The sequence below is a fragment of the Leuciscus leuciscus genome (assembly GCF_965113295.1).
Source record: "Leuciscus leuciscus genome assembly, chromosome: 4".
Lineage (NCBI taxonomy): Eukaryota > Metazoa > Chordata > Actinopteri > Cypriniformes > Leuciscidae > Leuciscus > Leuciscus leuciscus.
Genome location: NC_138728.1, coordinates 4,682,247 through 4,700,450, shown reverse-complemented (window position 1 = coordinate 4,700,450; position 18,204 = coordinate 4,682,247). Strand labels below are relative to the sequence as shown.

The 18,204-nt window shown below is 39.0% G+C and overlaps 1 protein-coding gene and 1 long non-coding RNA gene across 5 annotated transcripts in view; both read right to left on the bottom strand.

The window, feature by feature from the left end:
* The window catches only part of tfec (transcription factor EC), a 52,667-nt gene extending 49,553 nt beyond the window's left edge, over nucleotides 1-3,114 (bottom strand). The window contains exons 1-3 of one of the 4 annotated variants that reach the window (XM_082168441.1): nucleotides 1,902-3,114; nucleotides 1,093-1,271; nucleotides 851-982 (exon numbers count right to left, since the gene is read on the bottom strand). The gene's annotated coding sequence lies outside the window, so the exon portion shown is untranslated. Of the gene's footprint in view, nucleotides 1-850; nucleotides 1,009-1,092 lie in introns of those variants that run through there. The other 3 variants (XM_082168445.1, XM_082168443.1, XM_082168444.1) reach the window with 3 other exon arrangements.
* Nucleotides 1-18,204, bottom strand: part of LOC309497999 — a 121,716-nt gene that overhangs the window by 84,388 nt on the left and 19,124 nt on the right. The window lies entirely within an intron of this gene.

Below are 18,204 nucleotides of genomic sequence, written 5' to 3'. Positions count from 1 at the left end.
TTCCTCTGATTAATGTTGATGTTTAATATTTTTGTGGCAAGTAACCATGATAAAATGATGAATAGAAAGTTCAAAAGAATAGCATTTAATTGAAATGGAAATCTTTTGTAACATTTGTAAAAGTCTTTACAGTCACTTTTGATCAATTTAATGCATCCTAAAAACAATATATTGACCCCAAACTTTTGAACGGTAGTTTATTTGTTTTGTATTGATTGATTTATTCGACACTATTCTTTTTAATTATTTTTATGCTTAATTCATTTTTTCAGAAATTCGTTTTCTTTGTGCGGGACTAGATATGTGCAGCTAGATATGCAGGTTTTTCTATATTGTAATTTTTGTTTGAAGAGCAAAAAAAAAAAAAAAAGTATATTTAGTGTTTTAAACAAGGTGTTTGAAAACCACCACACAAAAACACTGATAGAGGAAAAAACCCATTTGTGTACTTGCCCTGGTCTATATATTGCATTTGTATGTGTGTGTGGTCATTTCGTCAAGAAATGAAAGATGCGTTTGAATCGACACGGACATCTCTGTGTTTAGAGGATTATCCACAAGGAAAAGATTGTTCAAAGCAGAGATAAAAAAATCTAAAGTGTCCCTTTACGCAGCGCCCTCACCTTTATCCCAGAATTCCCTTTGTCCAAAAGTTTCTGGCGAGAACAAACTTCCCCCCGCATCTTCAAAACCTGATCACTTTGCTTTATTCTGATCAATGTGCTCCACGTTTCTCCTCTCAGTGTCAGAGTAGTAAGGAGATAAAAAAGCAGGAGGGAAGGAGGGGTGGGAGGGTAGACGGCTTACTTTTTTTAGATGCCAATTGTATGTGTCTCTGTGGCTGCCTTACCTGTGTTCCTTTGATCATAGCTGAGCATGGAGTGGCGTTTGATTCCAGGGCTACTTTGACAGCTCGCAGGCTGGCAGAAGCCTCTCGGATGACTGGAGATCAGAGAAGACAGGCTGGAAAGCAGAAGTCCAGCTGAGAGAAGATCAGAAGAGGCACAACTTCAACCAGAGCTATTGTGAAGGAACGTAATGGCTTAGATAACTTTTTCCCCTCCATTTTTTTTTTTTCTTGTGAAAACTTACCCTTCAGAATTTTGAATTGCCCACTTTAAGGTCTGTGGGGCTTTGTCTGGCTTTGACAAAAGAGGCATGTTTTTCCTTCTGTCTTGTCCTGGAGAGCCTGATCTATTTAAGCAGCGTCACTCCTGCTTCACCTTCTCTTGTTTTAAGTGCCGCTGGTTGACTTTCTGTAGATCTACACACTACGAAGAGAATAATATAATTATATAAATGTGCAAAAATGCCTTTTTTTATATCTCAAAATGTGTAAAACAGTTACACTACACTCAAATGCTTATGTAGACTTTATTTAATCTGCATGTCTTCCTTTGTTCGTTTTTGTTTTGGATTAATTTTTTGAGTGTGTGTTAAGAATTTGCAAATGAAAATGTGTGTTCATTTAACTCTCAATTAATAGTAAATCCATCCAGCGGCATCTGTAACCACACAAAACATCCAGAGGGCTCCTGTGGTGTAATGTCTCCCTCTGGTGGAGGGTGTGAGGAACATCTCACACTGCACTAATTTATAAGTGGACATCAAACAGGTGGAATGTGTCTTAAACATACAAATAAATTGTAATATTCAGAAGACGACGAGTAGTAAGCTCTTACAAAAATGCTACTTCTGTAAAACTGCCATAAATAAAATAAATAAACACTATTCGTGCACAGTTTGAAGGTGGTCCCATATTCGGTTTAGTTTTAAATGCTTTCTAGAGGAAGTCCCTCCAAAACAGGACCTGCAACCGACCAGCAGCAGCACACACTCTGTGTACTTTCTCAATTGAAGATGTCAGAACATATATATACCTTTATTGAAGATATGAATACCTCTGAACGTGAAGAGGTGACCGGAGAAGCGCCAGGTGAGGGATATACACCGCGAGCTGAAGAAAACACAACAGAACCACGTGTCCTATTCTGCTGCAGAGAGAAGAGCGAGTGCAGGCGGTGGAAACACTACCACATCAATACAAACATATAATTACTCCAGTAAAAAAAATAATAATTTAAAAAAGAGAGAGAGAGAGAATTAGGGACTTTGACGAAGGAACGTCACGTGGAAAGTTACTTACAGGTGAGTCACGTTACACTCGAATTTTGTACTTTATCGCCGTTTTAGTCGGTTTTGTTTGCTGTCGGCCTGTTATATGTGTTGTTGAATGAAATTAGGATCCTATCACTGAGCTGTCATCTGCAGGGACTTACTGTCATACCATTAAAACGGTATGAATGTGATCAATCATCATGTTGTCAAGGATCCACAGGTGTTAGGCTGAAAGTAAGGCTCGCTTGTGCCGCCTAGTGGACCGGATGGAAAATTTTGTTTCTGATGCAAGACTTTTATTTTAAAATACGTGCGTGGAAGCTGTTGACTCTTCTTTCAGGTGCAGTTTATAGAGTAAAAGCTGACAAAGCTAAGATCACAAAAGCTAAAACAAAACAATGAATATAAAGGTTCTGTGGCTCAGAGGATAATTCGTTTTCTTTTATACTGGAAAGTCATGGTTCAAACCCTACTATTTTTACATTTGAATTAAAGACTGAAAATGTTAAAGCTCTAAACTTGAATTTACCATGTATAGCTCAGTCGCTCATTTGTAATGTATTTTACGCATGGAGTCCTTTGTTCAAATCTGCATATTTGCATATAAAACAAAGTTCTCAACTTTTTTTGAGCTCAAATACTGGAGTTCTGAGTTCAAATCCAACTATTGCTTCTATTGTGTTAATTAACTAACCCTTAGTTAACTAACGATTTAACTAATCATTAGACTCTGCAATTTACAAACTCACCTCAGGAGAGCGAAACCCGTACAATTTTCTTGGGTTCGATTTGCGCCTGTGTAATTCACTCTTATCACCACAGGAGGGCGCAATAACAAGCTTGGATATTCAATCAACTTGAGAAAAAAGCAGTTTAATACATCAAAAAAGTTTTTCATCAAGAACAGCTCAGTATAAACAGATCTTTTTATTTAATCAGTTAATGAGGGAAATATAATTAATCCTTGCAATATCCTTGATTATCAATATTGTGACTTTGTGGGTATTTTTCGCCATGATGACAAAAAGTATGTCTTAGGGCGTTTTTCCACTGGGTTCGTTTGCTGCGGTCCGAACCCGACTGCGCTCGTTCCCGGCGCCCCCCGCAGCGTTGGTCTGGTTTCACACTCAATTAGTTGTATCGAACCCAGGTGCGTTTGCAGTGATCTTACGTCATCGCAAACGCACACGGAAAACGCATGGAGAATACAACTCGACTGAGCATAGCTGTAATTTGTCTGTTTTTTTGGTGCTATTATGCACAACATAGTGAGAGACAACTACGTTTATGTTCATTACATGGTGTAATTCAGCACATATCCAGGGGATGCCGTGTTTCACAACGTTCCCCTGCCACTCATGGTTGTGTGAGGAAACAATGATATCAACAGTGATACGCATGCGCGGGATACTATACTTCCTGAACAAGCGCGCACCCGAGTCCGTGTTGCTTGCACATTAACGCGAACCGCGCCACGGTTCGGGAGCGACCGAGCTCAGACCACCTCCTCCAGGTAGTCTCGGGTTCGGTACTCTAGCGCGCACCCGGGTCCGATGACAGCGTTCACATTAGCGATTTTTCATGCGAACCGTGCCCCGGTCCGCACTAAACTGCCAGTGTGAAAGCGCCCTTAAGGTTTGAACTACGAAAAAAGTAATTAAGGGCGTTTTTCCACTGGGTTCGTTTGCTGCGGTCCGAACCCGAGTGCGCTCGTTCCCGGCGCCCCCCGCAGCCTTGGTCTGGTTTCACACTCAATTAGTTGTATCGAACCCAGGTGCGTTTGCAGTGATCTTACGTCATCGCAAACGCACACGGAAAATGCATGGATAATACAACTCGACTGAGCATAGCTGTAATTTGTCTGTTTTTTTGGTGCTATTATGCACAACATAGTGAGAGACATCACCTCTTCAGTGTCCCACAATGTTCCCCTGCCACTCATGGTTGTCGTGTGTGAGGAAACAATGATATCGACAGTGATACGCATGCGCGGGATACTATACTTCCTGAACAAGTGCGCACCCGAGTCCGTGTTGCTTGCACATTAACGCGTACCGCACCACGGTTCGGGAGCAACCGAGCTCAGACCACCTCCTCCAGGTAGTCTCGGGTTCGGTACTCTAGTGCGCACCCGGGTCCGATGACAGCGTTCACATTAGCGATTTTTCATGCGAACCGTGCCCCGGTCCGCACTAAACTGCCAGTGTGAAAGCGCCCTAAATCTAATGTGAAAGACCAAACCAGCCCTGAGTTCGACACAATCTCCGTGATAGAGAAGATCATTGTTTAATCAAACTTTTGTTTTTCATTGTTTTTACAGTACAAACAAGATAAAGAGATTATAAAGCACATTTATTAACTGAAACTGAAGTGGTGTAATGGGTAAACGAGTGCCTTTGAATCACAACACTAGAACAGAGACCTGTGATCAAATCCCACTGACACGATGAACATCTTTTCCTCAACCTCAGTTAAGATCAAATCTAAATAACCTTAAAAACATCATCAGTGTATCTCAGGCTCTGTGGCTCAGTGGGTAGTTGTCTACCTTTCAAACCAGAAAGTGCTGGTTCAAGCCCAACATTTGCTGAAGTTATTCATCATTTCCGCAGTCTCAGAGAAAGAGTTGTTTCAATCACAGCGTCCTGAGTTCAAATCCCACTATTGCTGACTTTCAATTATTCTCATTAGACAAGGAGACCCAAAAACCAGACAGTGCTGTGAAATCCATGATGGGCGAGTGGATAAACACACACTCAGAGGACAAGACTGTGATGAAGACACAGGTTCAAGTCTCACTTTAACTGCTGTATTGGAAACTCTCAGGATAATAGTGAAATAGAAGTTCCTTCACATTAACAGATGAGATCTGTGGCTCACAGGTAAGAGTGCTGCCTCATGGTTCAGAGGTTGCTGGTTCAATCCCAGCCAGGTCTCTCTTGTGGGGGAGGCCCTTCAGAAAGAAAGTGATAGAAAGAAAGTGATGGGAACCTACATGTTTAGCACAGGAAAACACAATCACACATCATTTACATTACCTGTCCATGTGCAGAAGTCGAGCATTACAGTCTAATTTCTTTAAAAGTAACTATTACTTTAAGTTACTTAGTAATAGTTACTTTTAAAAGTAACTAAGCACAATAGTTACTAAATGTAACTAATAGTTACTTTTACAAGTACTTTTACAAGTAACTAAGTAACTTGGACTTTTGTTTTAGAAATTTAGTTGTTAAAAGTAACTGTTACTTAGTTAAAAAGTTACTTATTTACTTATAAAAGTAACTATTAGTTACATTTAGTAACTATTACTTAGTTACTTTTAACAACTTTTAAAAGTAACTGTTACTTAGTTACTTGAAAAAATTACTTAGTAATAGTTACTTTTAAAAGTTGTTAAAAGTAACAATTACTTAGTAATTTTAAGTAACAGTTACTTTTAACAACTACATTTCCAAAACAAAAGTGAAAAAGTCCAAAAAAGAAAAAGAAAAGTCCAAAAAAAAAAGTCCAAAAAAAAAAGTCCATGAAAGAAGAAAAGAAAAAGAATGAAAGAAGAAAAGAAAAAGAAAAGTCCCCCAAAAAAAAGAAAAAAAAGGTTTTCAAATAGTTTATTAATTATTAAACGTAGCAAATTATAAGGGCGAAGCAGCATAACCACAGCGACAGGCACTCCGAAACCTCGGGGGGGGACACACACACACTACCCCCCCCTTTGGTTTTCTGGGTGTGCAGACACCTGACCCGGGCTCGAACCATGGACCTTGGGAAGGTGATACCATGACTCAACCACTGCGCCACCAGCGCCTGCACAGTTCAGCCGGTTCTCCTGGTACGTTTATCTTTCGAAACGGAGTCTGAAATCACAACAGAGTATAAAACTGCAACAACAAGCTGGAATAGAACCGGAAACCTTTCGCTTCAGTGACGGTACCGCTACCACTTAACCACCAAAGACAACACGATTAAATCAGTTCTCTTGGTTTGTTTATCTTTCGAAACTGAGTCTGAAATTGTATAAAACCACAACAAGATGGAATAGAACCGATGACCTTTTGATTTAGCGACGGTACCACTACCACTGAACCACCGAAGACAACTCAGTTCTGAAAGTTCTCCTGGCGCACTTATCATTCGAAATAAAATTAGTTAGTAAATATGACATTATAGTAGATGTATAGGAATCTTACCAGTATTTTAGGAGTTCAAATATGGAGTGATTAGTCCCATGACAATTAGGACTCTGGTGATTGGCTCAAAACAATGTTCTGAACCCATGTGACAATGAAGCAAAGATGGCAGAAACCAGGCTATGCGCTTCCAAAGCAACATGTAGAACTTGAGCGATTACCTCTGAGATGAATTTCAGAGTTACCTGAATAATGATTACCTCTGTGATTGAGGCTTGGGTTCAAATCACACAACTGAAAGCTTTAACTGGTTTATTTAAAAATCACAGGTCACACACAAGTAAATAGTGAAATATAAGTTCCTTCACATGTCTCAGCAAGAGATCTGTGGCTCACAGGTAAGAGCGCTGCCTCACGGTTCTCGGCACGCAGGTGTGCACCCATAGGACGGAGCTTCCGGTACAGTCACCAGCAGCAGCGGTTATACTTTTGGACAACAGGGAACAAAACCAATTATTAGTATATAAAAAAATGTACTTCCCCACCCGTTTAGGTTCCCATAATTTGCTTTTCAAAGGAGCGGCCCTTAAAAAATAAAGTGATGGGAACCTACATGTATGATTGTAAAACACAGTAAAACACACAATCACACATCATATACATTACCTGTCCATGAGCAGAAGTCCATCATTACAGTCAATGTCTGTCCACACGACTCTGAGCTCGGGATGTAATGGTTCAAACGCATTCCTTCTGTAAAGAAACACATAAAAAATGAAAAAAATACTCCATATTCTACATCTAAAAAATGAGAATGTCAAAGTTAGTCTAAAGACTAGCTAATAAATGAAAATGGAATCAATTGAAAGCCTAAAGCTGTACAGTGTGAACAATATATTGCTGAGTATATTATATTTCAGTGATGCAGTATCAATAATAATCTTTTAATTCAATTCAAATTAAGACGAGACTTTCCTTCACAATAAACAAGAGTAATCCTAAAAGGCTGGTTTCCAGCACATGGTGTTAGCCCTGATCTGTTCTGGACTGTATTTATGATGCTTTTCATTAGAAGTAAAATCACTGCATCTCTACAAAAGCATGAAGCAGCAGAAACACCAGAGCTTCTCACTCCAACTGACTCTATTAACAAACACCAGAGCTTCTCACTCCAACTGACTCTATTAACAAACACCAGAGCTTCTCACTCCAACTGACTCTATTCACAAACACCAGAGCTTCTCACTCCAACTGACTCTATTAACAAACACCAGAGCTTCTCACTCCAACTGACTCTATTAACAAACACCAGAGCTTCTCACTCCAACTGACTCTATTCACAAACACCAGAGCTTCTCACTCCAACTGACTCAATTGACAAACACCAGAGCTTCTCACTCCAACTGACTCTATTAACAAACACCAGAGCTTCTCACTCCAACTGACTCTAACAAACACCAGAGCGTCTCACTCCAACTGACTCTATTAACAAACACCAGAGCTTCTCACTCCAACTGACTCTATTAACAAACACCAGAGCTTCTCACTCCAACTGACTCTATTAACAAACACCAGAGCTTCTCACGCCAACTGACTCTATTAACAAACACCAGAGCTTCTCACTCCAACTGACTCTATTAACAAACACCAGAGCTTCTCACTCCAACTGACTCTATTAACAAACACCAGAGCTTCTCACTCCAACTGACTCTATTAACAAACACCAGAGCTTCTCACTCCAACTGACTCTATTCACAAACACCAGAGCTTCTCACTCCAACTGACTCTATTAACAAACACCAGAGCTTCTCACTCCAACTGACTCTATTAACAAACACCAGAGCGTCTCACTCCAACTGACTCAATTGACAAACACCAGAGCTTCTCACTCCAACTGACTCTATTAACAAACACCAGAGCTTCTCACTCCAACTGACTCTATTAACAAACACCAGAGCGTCTCACTCCAACTGACTCTAACAAACACCAGAGCTTCTCACTCCAACTGACTCAATTGACAAACACCAGAGCTTCTCACTCCAACTGACTCTATTAACAAACACCAGAGCTTCTCACTCCAACTGACTCAATTGACAAACACCAGAGCTTCTCACTCCAACTGACTCTATTAACAAACACCAGAGCGTCTCACTCCAACTGACTCAATTGACAAACACCAGAGCTTCTCACTCCAACTGACTCTATTAACAAACACCAGAGCTTCTCACTCCAACTGACTCTAACAAACACCAGAGCTTCTCACTCCAACTGACTCTAACAAACACCAGAGCTTCTCACTCCAACTGACTCTATTAACAAACACCAGAGCTTCTCACTCCAACTGACTCTATTAACAAACACCAGAGCTTCTCACTCCAACTGACTCTATTAACAAACACCAGAGCTTCTCACTCCAACTGACTCTATTAACAAACACCAGAGCTTCTCACTCCAACTGACTCTAACAAACATCAGTCCAGTAGAGTAAGACTACAACAACAACACACAAAAACCACCATATAATTCTACTTATTAATATGAATATCAGGAGGCGATTCATTCAAAGATTATAACTGTAACTCAACAACTACAGATTCATTAGTTCTGAAGGTCTGAGGGAGTTCAGCAATAGAGCAGAATGTAAACAAAGACTAAATTACCTGACAGAGCAACTCATTTACTGAAGAAATTATCTATACTTACTGTTTCCCGCATTTTATCGGACTGTATGTCGGTTTATCTGCTGAAATATGTCCAGTTGTTTGATATTAATAGCTGTCATCTGCATGTGTTGTAGCGACTGTCATCAAGCGTCAATGTTGTCAAGGATCCAAAGGAGTTGCTCTGACAGTGAAACCCGCTCACGCCGCCTAGTGGAGCGGATGAAGAACTGCGCTTCAGGTTCTGTCGTTCTATCAGCACTGTAGAGCCAAACTGGTGCTCTGGGTAAGTGCACTTTCGGTCTCGGTGAGAGGGTTGACACATTTCATTTTCATATAGTTGAACTAATGTATGATTTTGTCAGGATCTGAGTCAGATCAGCTCTCCTCTGATGGGGTAAGAAAGACAGATCAAAAGTTCTGCTGAAAGTCACACATCTCAGGAGTAAACACACACGTGCGCGACGACAGATCTGATTCTTTTAGTTTGTCTATCTGTTAAGTTTATTTGTTTTTATCTATTTGAAGTATTGTTTATTACGTTTGTTCACAGTTAACAAAAGTATACATTTAATACTAAACATTTAATGGTGTTTAAAGGCAGTTTTCACTCGTTAATTTAACAGGCACATTCATTTTAAAGTTTCAGATCAGTGTTTCAGCGCCGCCTTGTGGACAATAAGCGTATCTGCATGAACCACAGCAGTGTGAAAGCATGAACAGAAAACTATAGTACTTATTAAATCTAATTTATGATATTAAAAGAACAACATGGCCATTAGACTATGGGGTTTTCTTTATTAAATGAATGTTTTTCTGAAAATACAGCAGCATGTGAAATGTTCTCCAGTTTTCCACAACAGACTCAATGAGGGGATCTTCCTCTGTGTCACTGATGATGAGGAGGAGGTGAATCTCAGAGTCCGCAGAGATCAATGTGTCTCATCCTTGTGGACAATAAGTGTATCTGCATTAATAACTGAAAACAGCAGTTGGAGGAAAGAGGGGCGTCTAATCCTGTTCCCGGAGAGACACTTTCCTGAGTTTAGCTCCAACCTCATTAAACACACCTGGAGCGGCTGATCAAGGTCTTTAGCTTTACTAGAAACTTCCAGGCAGGTATGTTGGACTCTGTGTTTCTAATTCATATAAACTTTATTTACTTGAATAAACAAATTATATTTACTAGTCATGTATGTGTTTAATTGGTAAATTTTTTATCATTTGTTGTACATGTGCCTGATCCAGGTTCAGGCCTGAGCAGAAGAAAATAATAAAGTTTTGTCATACAAATGTACACAGATAATGTGGAGGACATTATTAAGTGATTCATGTTCTTGAGCCAGTAAATTCTGACAAAGCAAAGAACACAAATACACTTGTCTGCATTCCAAACACTATCTGCCTCATGATCGTTGCAGGCTCTGTGGATGATTAACTGTCCTGAGTTCAAATCCCATTATTGCTTGTGTTTAATTGTGGGCATTATATCCAACAAAGTGTATCAAGACTGTTTCCGAATGCAAACTGACCAAATACAGCTTAGTGGCTTCAGAAATAAAGCCTTGTGATTTAAACACAAGTTTCCTGTGAATCCCCCTATTGCTTACATTAATGCTGTAGATAAACTAAAAATCAACTCAACTGAACCAGTTTGGAGTTCACAAAGTCTGGCTCAGTGGTAAATCACTTGCCTCTCATATGTGGGGTTCTTGGATGAAGTCCCACAATTGCAAACATTTTACCATTATTTAACACAAAGCTCTCAAGAAAAACCCATCCAAAACATACATTTTCTCATCTGATTCAGTGGCTCAAGTGGTAAGGTGTTCTGTTACAGATCGTGGAGTCCTGAGTTTGAATCCCACTGCTGCTTATGTTAAATTTATTATTTTCACTATATATTTCTGTTACAAAGCCCTCAATAAAGCTCAGCCCAACACATCCATCAGTATCTCAGGCTCAGTGGCTCAGGAGATAAAATTTTATTTTAGCCCCAAACAGCATCTCTCAGTGTGAAAGCCACGATGGCACTAGTGGCTAAACACACGTTGGTTGCGGACAAGGCTGCGATAGAGGAATGGGTTCAAACCCCACCTCATCATGTGGGAAACATCCCACAGGAGAACAGAAAGCTGAGGCAACAGCAAAGTACCTGGGGCGGTACACCAAACAAGAGGCGTGACGGAAAAGATGGAGACCTGAGGCTCACAGAAAACTGAGCACTCTGAGAAACACGGACTCACTGGCTAAAGTACCTGGGGCGGTAGAACAGATGAGCTACACAACAGTGAGACACTCAAACCTGGGGCGGTAACACAGAGACTCGGGCTGGCTGACAAACCTGGGGCGGTAACACAGAGACTCGGGCCGGCTGACAAACCTGGGGCAGTAACACAGAGACTCGGGCCGGCTGACAAACCTGGGGCGGTAACACAGAGACTCGGGCCGGCTGACAAACCTGGGGCGGTAACACAGAGACTCGGACCGGCAGACAAACCTGGGGCAGTAACACAGAGCTGAGAGATGAAGGCAGGACTGAAGGAGAAAGTGCAAAGAAGGGGAAAAAAGCTTTTAAATTTTTTTTTTTTTATTAAAAAAATTATAATTATTTCATTTAATTCAAAAAATCCCATTTTTCCCCCAAAAAACTTGACTCCCATTTAGAGGAAAAGCAGAATGGGGATTTGAACCCTGGTCTCCCACGTCAGGTTTAGCTCTCACACCATGAGCTCTGACCGCTGGACCATCAGCATCTCACAACAAGAACTGTTCGTTTGTATACTTTGTGGAAAAGCAATTGCAGACATTTTGAAAAAAAAAAAAGTAATAATAAAATGCTAAAATGCTAAAAATCTTTAAAAACAGAATTTAAAACTGTCTAAAACTTAATAAATGTCAATTGACATATATACATTCATCAGCAGTGCACACACACACTGCAAAAAAAATAATATTTTTAAAAGTAAAAAAATAATTTAAGTAAGTTTGACCACAATAGGATGTTTCTATAAACTGCATCACTTCCGGCTGTGTAAACTGCATCACTTCAGTTCATAGAAACATCCTGACGGCTGTAAATGTGTCTAAAACTACAATGTGAAACAAATACAAAAATTATACTTCAGTAATTTACATTTATGCATTTGGCAGATGCTTTTATCCAAAGCGACTTACATTGCATTTCAAGGTACATATTTACATTCTTATCAGTTCATGCTTTCCCTTGGCGTTGCAAGCGCTCAATATCAATAATACTAATTTTTGTCTTGATCAAACTTCTTTGCAGTTTTGTTTGCGATGATACTTCTAATTACATTCATGTGTTTCATGCCACAAACTATAAGAACACTGAATAGAAAGAAAATTTTAGTGTGTATGTTTTATCACAGTGCATTACTTGATGCCTTATTATTAATCTGGTGTATGTTGTGCTCCACACTACTGAACTCAACTGTGTTCATCAGCTTTCTCTGCTGAATGAATGCTGTGTGACTCACATGCTGTAGAAGTCGAGGTTAAGGCCTTCAGTCTGTCTCTGTGATTCTGGGGACGCAAAAAAACATGTTTTACAATCTCTCCATCCGGTTCTCAATGTGTTGTAGGACAGTAAATAAAACTTACCAAACAGTTACCGAAAGGGAGAGTTCATCGAAAACTTAAATTCTGTCATCATTTGCTCACCCTCATGTCATTATAAACCTGCATGACGTGGAACACAAAAGAAGATATTTTTGTTTCAATGGGTTTTAATGACCACTGACTTCTATTGGATGGAGAAAATAAAACAATTACTACTTTTACAGACACCGTCATAATGCGATTATAATGAGATTTAGGGAATATTGCAATTAAACTTTACCTCATGTAAACAATTCTGTGATCAAATTGATGCAATTTAGCTCATAATTGTAGTAATAATCGTAGTAAAATATGTGGCGTATGCATCTAAACCCTTCAATTGCATCTATTCCACTCTGACCAAAGTGTGCATGTGCTTGTGATGGACACTAGTGAGATGTCATGCACAGATTTTTAACCACAGCAGTAAAGGCAGCGTCACATTTAACTGTACATTTAACTGTAAAACTATATAATATTTATAGTTATATTAGAGTAAAAGTGTCCAATTAAGAATGGTTTTGTTATAGTAAAATTATAGCTAACTAGCTAACCATGTTGTTGTTTTTTGGCGGATTGATTAGCCTACAAATGTATAAAAGTTAAACTATGGTTAGTGGAGCAAAACCATGGGTAATATGTGGTTATCCGGGTTTACAATAACCTTATTTTTTAGTAAAATCATGTTTAATTTTCGTAAGGGCCATTAGACTATTAAGTTACCTAAAGTAACACCACAACCTATTGCTTATTATTCTACTTTATAAGCTTTATAGGAATCACTTAGATTCATTAGATTTACATTATAAAGGTAAAGCAACAATTACTGATTCATTTGTTCTTCTAAAGGTCTGACAAGTGAGTTGAGAAATACAACAGTCGTAGACAATTTAAATACAAATGAGGACTGTTATAATCCGTGATAGTGACTTTACGAGAGAAAAGCACTTTACGCGTAAAGTTACTTACAGGTGAGTCGCGTGGCATTGTCGATTTCCCCCATTATCGCAATGTGTGTCAGTTGATTTTGCTGCTGGGCTGGACTATGTGCTGTTGACACTGTCACTGAGCTGTCATCTGCAGGATCTGTACTTTTATGACTGTAAAACGATCAGAACGGACATCAGGTGTCATCATGTTGTTGACAAGGATCAAACGCAGTCATGAACGTGAAGCACATACGCCCGTAGAGGAGCGAATGACAAACTGCACCAGTTTCTACCAGACGAGTCGTGTCTCACCAGCAACAGACTGAAAACCACTTCAAGTTGTGTTACTGACTCAGTTCTTAAACGTCTAGTTTACTTTAACATTTTCATACTCATAAGAAAACTCAGAGTTTATTACGTTAACGTAAGACAGATGAAAAACAGGTGATGACCGGCTCCCTCTTGTGGTCAACAAGTGTATCAGCAGCATTAATACAAGAAACACCAAACTCAGAGTGGCAGTCGTTGGGGAGAGGGCACAAGCCGCACAACGTTGTATTTGATATATTTTAAAACAAATCAGGGATTTTGTCAGCATCTAAACCAGTAGATAAACTTAGAGTCTACAGGCAGGCCTAGCTGATTCAAATCAAATGAACTGGGGTAAGAGTCAGACAGATAAATGTGTTGATCTGAGAGTCACATGGAGGACACTCAAACACAAATATAATAGGGATAAAAGATCTTCTAAAACACTCCCTTTGGGTGGTTTGTTTAAGTGTGAAGTTTTTTTTTTAATGATCTTTTAAGTATTCTTTATCTTTTTCTGTTCACAGTTAAAACAATGGTGTTTGTAGATTCACACCAGTTTTAGAGAAAAGCTTTATTGTTTATTATGAACAAAGGACCAATGTTCTAATAGTCTAATTATCATTAAAGTCTGTATCAAAATGACTTATGACATATATTATAATGCTGGCCTGGCTGGTTGGCTGGTTTAAGCTGGAAGTAGCTGGTTTCCCAGACTGGCCAGCTAAAACAAGTGGCCAAAACCAATCTTAAACCAGACTGGGAGACCAACTAAAACCAGTCTAGGCCTGGCCAGCTAAAACAAGTGGCCAAAACCAATCTTAAACCAGACTGGGAGACCAGCTAAAACCAGACTGGTTTTATCCGGGGGGGTTTTCTTCGGCAGAGAGCCTCTTCTAGAACAGATATAACACTATGCAGGTTTGTTCAAAACACAGATTTTCTTAAATCGATTGAACTGATAGGATTATAAAGCTAATTCTGCACCAATCAAATATCTTCCACACTTCTCACTATGATCATAACAGAGCAGAGAGATGTCAGAGATGATACGAGTAAATGTTCAACAGAGAAATGGGGGCAATAATTTATACTAAAATATGTATTTGCTTGCGTCTTAAAAATCACCCAAGAAATGTTTTAATAGGACTGTTTAATAACTGTAATGGGATCCTAATATGAACAATACATGACAGATTACTGCTGTTAAAGAAGTAAAAGTGTGTTACATCAAGATTGCTTTTGTTTTGTCTGTAACTTAGTGATGTAAAACTGCCTTTCTGATTTACACCTGTAGACAAAGAAGCTATATGCAGTTTATATTGTAGCATTTGCATAGGCTACTTTATTGATACACAGACATACAACAACTATTTTACTTTTTTTTTTTATATAAATTAGCCAATAAAGAATCTGACTTGCTGGTAAAAATATTAGGTTTAGTAATCGAATCAGAATAGATGGTAGGAAAAGTTAATAAAGTTTCAACAAAAAAATTGCATAGTTGCACATTAAGCATACCGGAGGGTGAAACACTTTTTGTAATTCACACAAATCACCACAGGAGGGCAAAACCCTTTTATGTTTATTATAATCGATTTGCAACGGTGTAATTCACACAAATCACCACAGGAGGGCAAAACCCTTTTATGTTTATTATAATCGATTTGCAACGGTGTAATTCACACAAATCACCACAGGAGGGCGAAAAACATTAAAGTTCATTAGACTCGATTTGCAATGGTGTAATTCACACAAATCACCACAGGAGGGCGAAACACTTTTCTGTTCATTACACTCGATTTGCAACGGTGTAATTCACTAAAATCACCACAGGAGGGCAAAACTCTTTTATGTTCATTAGACTCGATTTGCAACGGTGTAATTCACTAAAATCACCACAGGAGGGCGAAACTCTTTTATGTTCATTACACTCGATTTGCAGCGGTGTAATTCACACAAATCACCACAGGAGGGCGAAAGACTTTTATGTTTATTAGACTCGATTTACAATGGTGTAATTCACTAAAATCACCACAGGAGGGCGAAACCCTTTTATGTTCATTAGACTCAATTTGTAACGGTGTAATTCACTAAAATCACTACAGGAGGGCGAAACCCTTTTATGTTCATTAGACTCAATTTGCAACGGTGTAATTCACACAAATCACCACAGGAGGGCGAAACCCTTTTATGTTCATTAGACTCAATTTGTAATGGTGTAATTCACTAAAATCACCACAGGAGGGCAAAACCCTTTTATGTTCATTACACTCAATTTGCAATGGTGTAATTCACACAAATCACCACAGGAGGGCAAAACTCTTTTATGTTCATTAGACTCGATTTGGAATGGTGTAATTCACACAAATCACCACAGGAGGGCGAAACACTTTTATGTTCATTACACTCGATTTAGAATGGTGTAATTCACACAAATCACCACAGGAGGAGCAAAACTCTTTTATGTTCATTACACTCAATTTGTAACGGTGTAATTCACTAAAATCACCACAGGAGGGCGAAACTCTTTTATGTTCATTAGACTCGATTTGCAATAGTGTAATTCACTAAAATCACCACAGGAGGGCAAAACTCTTTTATGTTCATTAGACTCGATTTGCAACGGTGTAATTCACACAAATCACCACAGGAGGGCGAAACTCTTTTATGTTCATTAGACTCGATTTGCAATGGTGTAATTCACTAAAATCACCACAGGAGGGCGAAACTATTTTATGTTCATTAGACTCAATTTGTAATGGTGTAATTCACACAAATCAACACAGGAGGGCGAAACCCTTTAATGTTCATTAGACTCGATTTGCAACGGTGTAATTCACTAAAATCACCACAGGAGGGCGAAACTCTTTTATGTTCATTAGACTCGATTTGCAACGGTGTAATTCACTAAAATCACCACAGGAGGGCGAAACTCTTTTAGGTTCATTAGACTCGATTTGCAACGGTGTAATTCACTAAAATCACCACAGGAGGGCGAAACTCTTTTAGGTTCATTAGACTCGATTTGCAACGGTGTAATTCACTAAAATCACCACAGGAGGGCGAAACTCTTTTAGGTTCATTAGACTCGATTTGCAAGGGTGTAATTCACTAAAATCACCACAGGAGGGCGAAACTCTTTTAGGTTCATTAGACTCGATTTGCAACGGTGTAATTCACTAAAATCACCACAGGAGGGCGAAACTCTTTTAGGTTCATTAGACTCGATTTGCAAGGGTGTAATTCACTAAAATCACCACAGGAGGGCGAAACTCTTTTAGGAGAACTCTTTTACTCTCACAGAAACTCTTCTGAAACTCTTATGTTCATTAGACTCGATTTGCAATGGTGTAATTCACACAAATCACCACAGGAGGGCGAAACTCTTTTAGGTTCATTAGACTCGATTTGCAATGGTGTAATTCACTAAAATCACCACAGGAGGGCGAAACTCTTTTATGTTCATTACACTCGATTTAGAATGGTGTAATTCACACAAATCACCACAGGAGGAGCAAAACTCTTTTATGTTCATTAGACTCAATTTGTAACGGTGTAATTCACTAAAATCACCACATGAGGGCGAAACTCTTTTATGTTCATTAGACTCGATTTGCAGAGGTGTAATTCACACAAACCAGGAGGGCACAATTACAAGCTTGGATATAAAATCAACTTGAGAAAAAAAAGCTCAGTATAAACAGATCTTTTTGTTTAATCAGTTAATGAATTAAGTATAATTAATCCTTGCAATATCAGTGATTATCAAGTATTGTAATTGAGTATTTTTCCACAATGACAAAAAGTATGTCTTAAGGTTTGAACTACGAAAAAAGTAATTAAATCTAATGTGAAAGACCAAACCAGCCCTGAGTTCTACACAATCTCTGTGGAAGAGAAGATCATTGTTTGATCAAACTTTTTTTTTTTTTTTTTTTTCTTACACTACAAACAAGATAAAGTGATTATAAAGCACAAGTTTTCCCTGAAACTCAGTGGTGTAATGGGTAAACGAGTGCCTTTGAATCACAACACTGGAACAGAGACCTGTGATCAAATCCCACAGACATGATGAACATCTTTTCCTCAACCTAAGTTAAGATCAAATCTAAATGACCTTAAAAACATCATCAGTGCGTCTCAGGCTCTGTGGCTCAGTGGATAGTTGTCTACCTTTCAAACCAGAAAGTTCTGGTTCAAACCCAACATTTGCTGAAGTTATTCATCATTTAACACAAAGCTCTGGATCAAACCTGTTGAAAACGCTCATCATCTCTGCAGTCTCAGTGGCTCAGGATAGAAAGAGTTGTGTTTCAATCACAGCGTCCTGAGTCAAATCCCACTATTGCTGACTTTCAATTGTTCTCATTAGACAAGGAGTCCCAAAAACAACTGCTATTGTGAAATTCATGATGGGCGAGTGGACCAACACACACT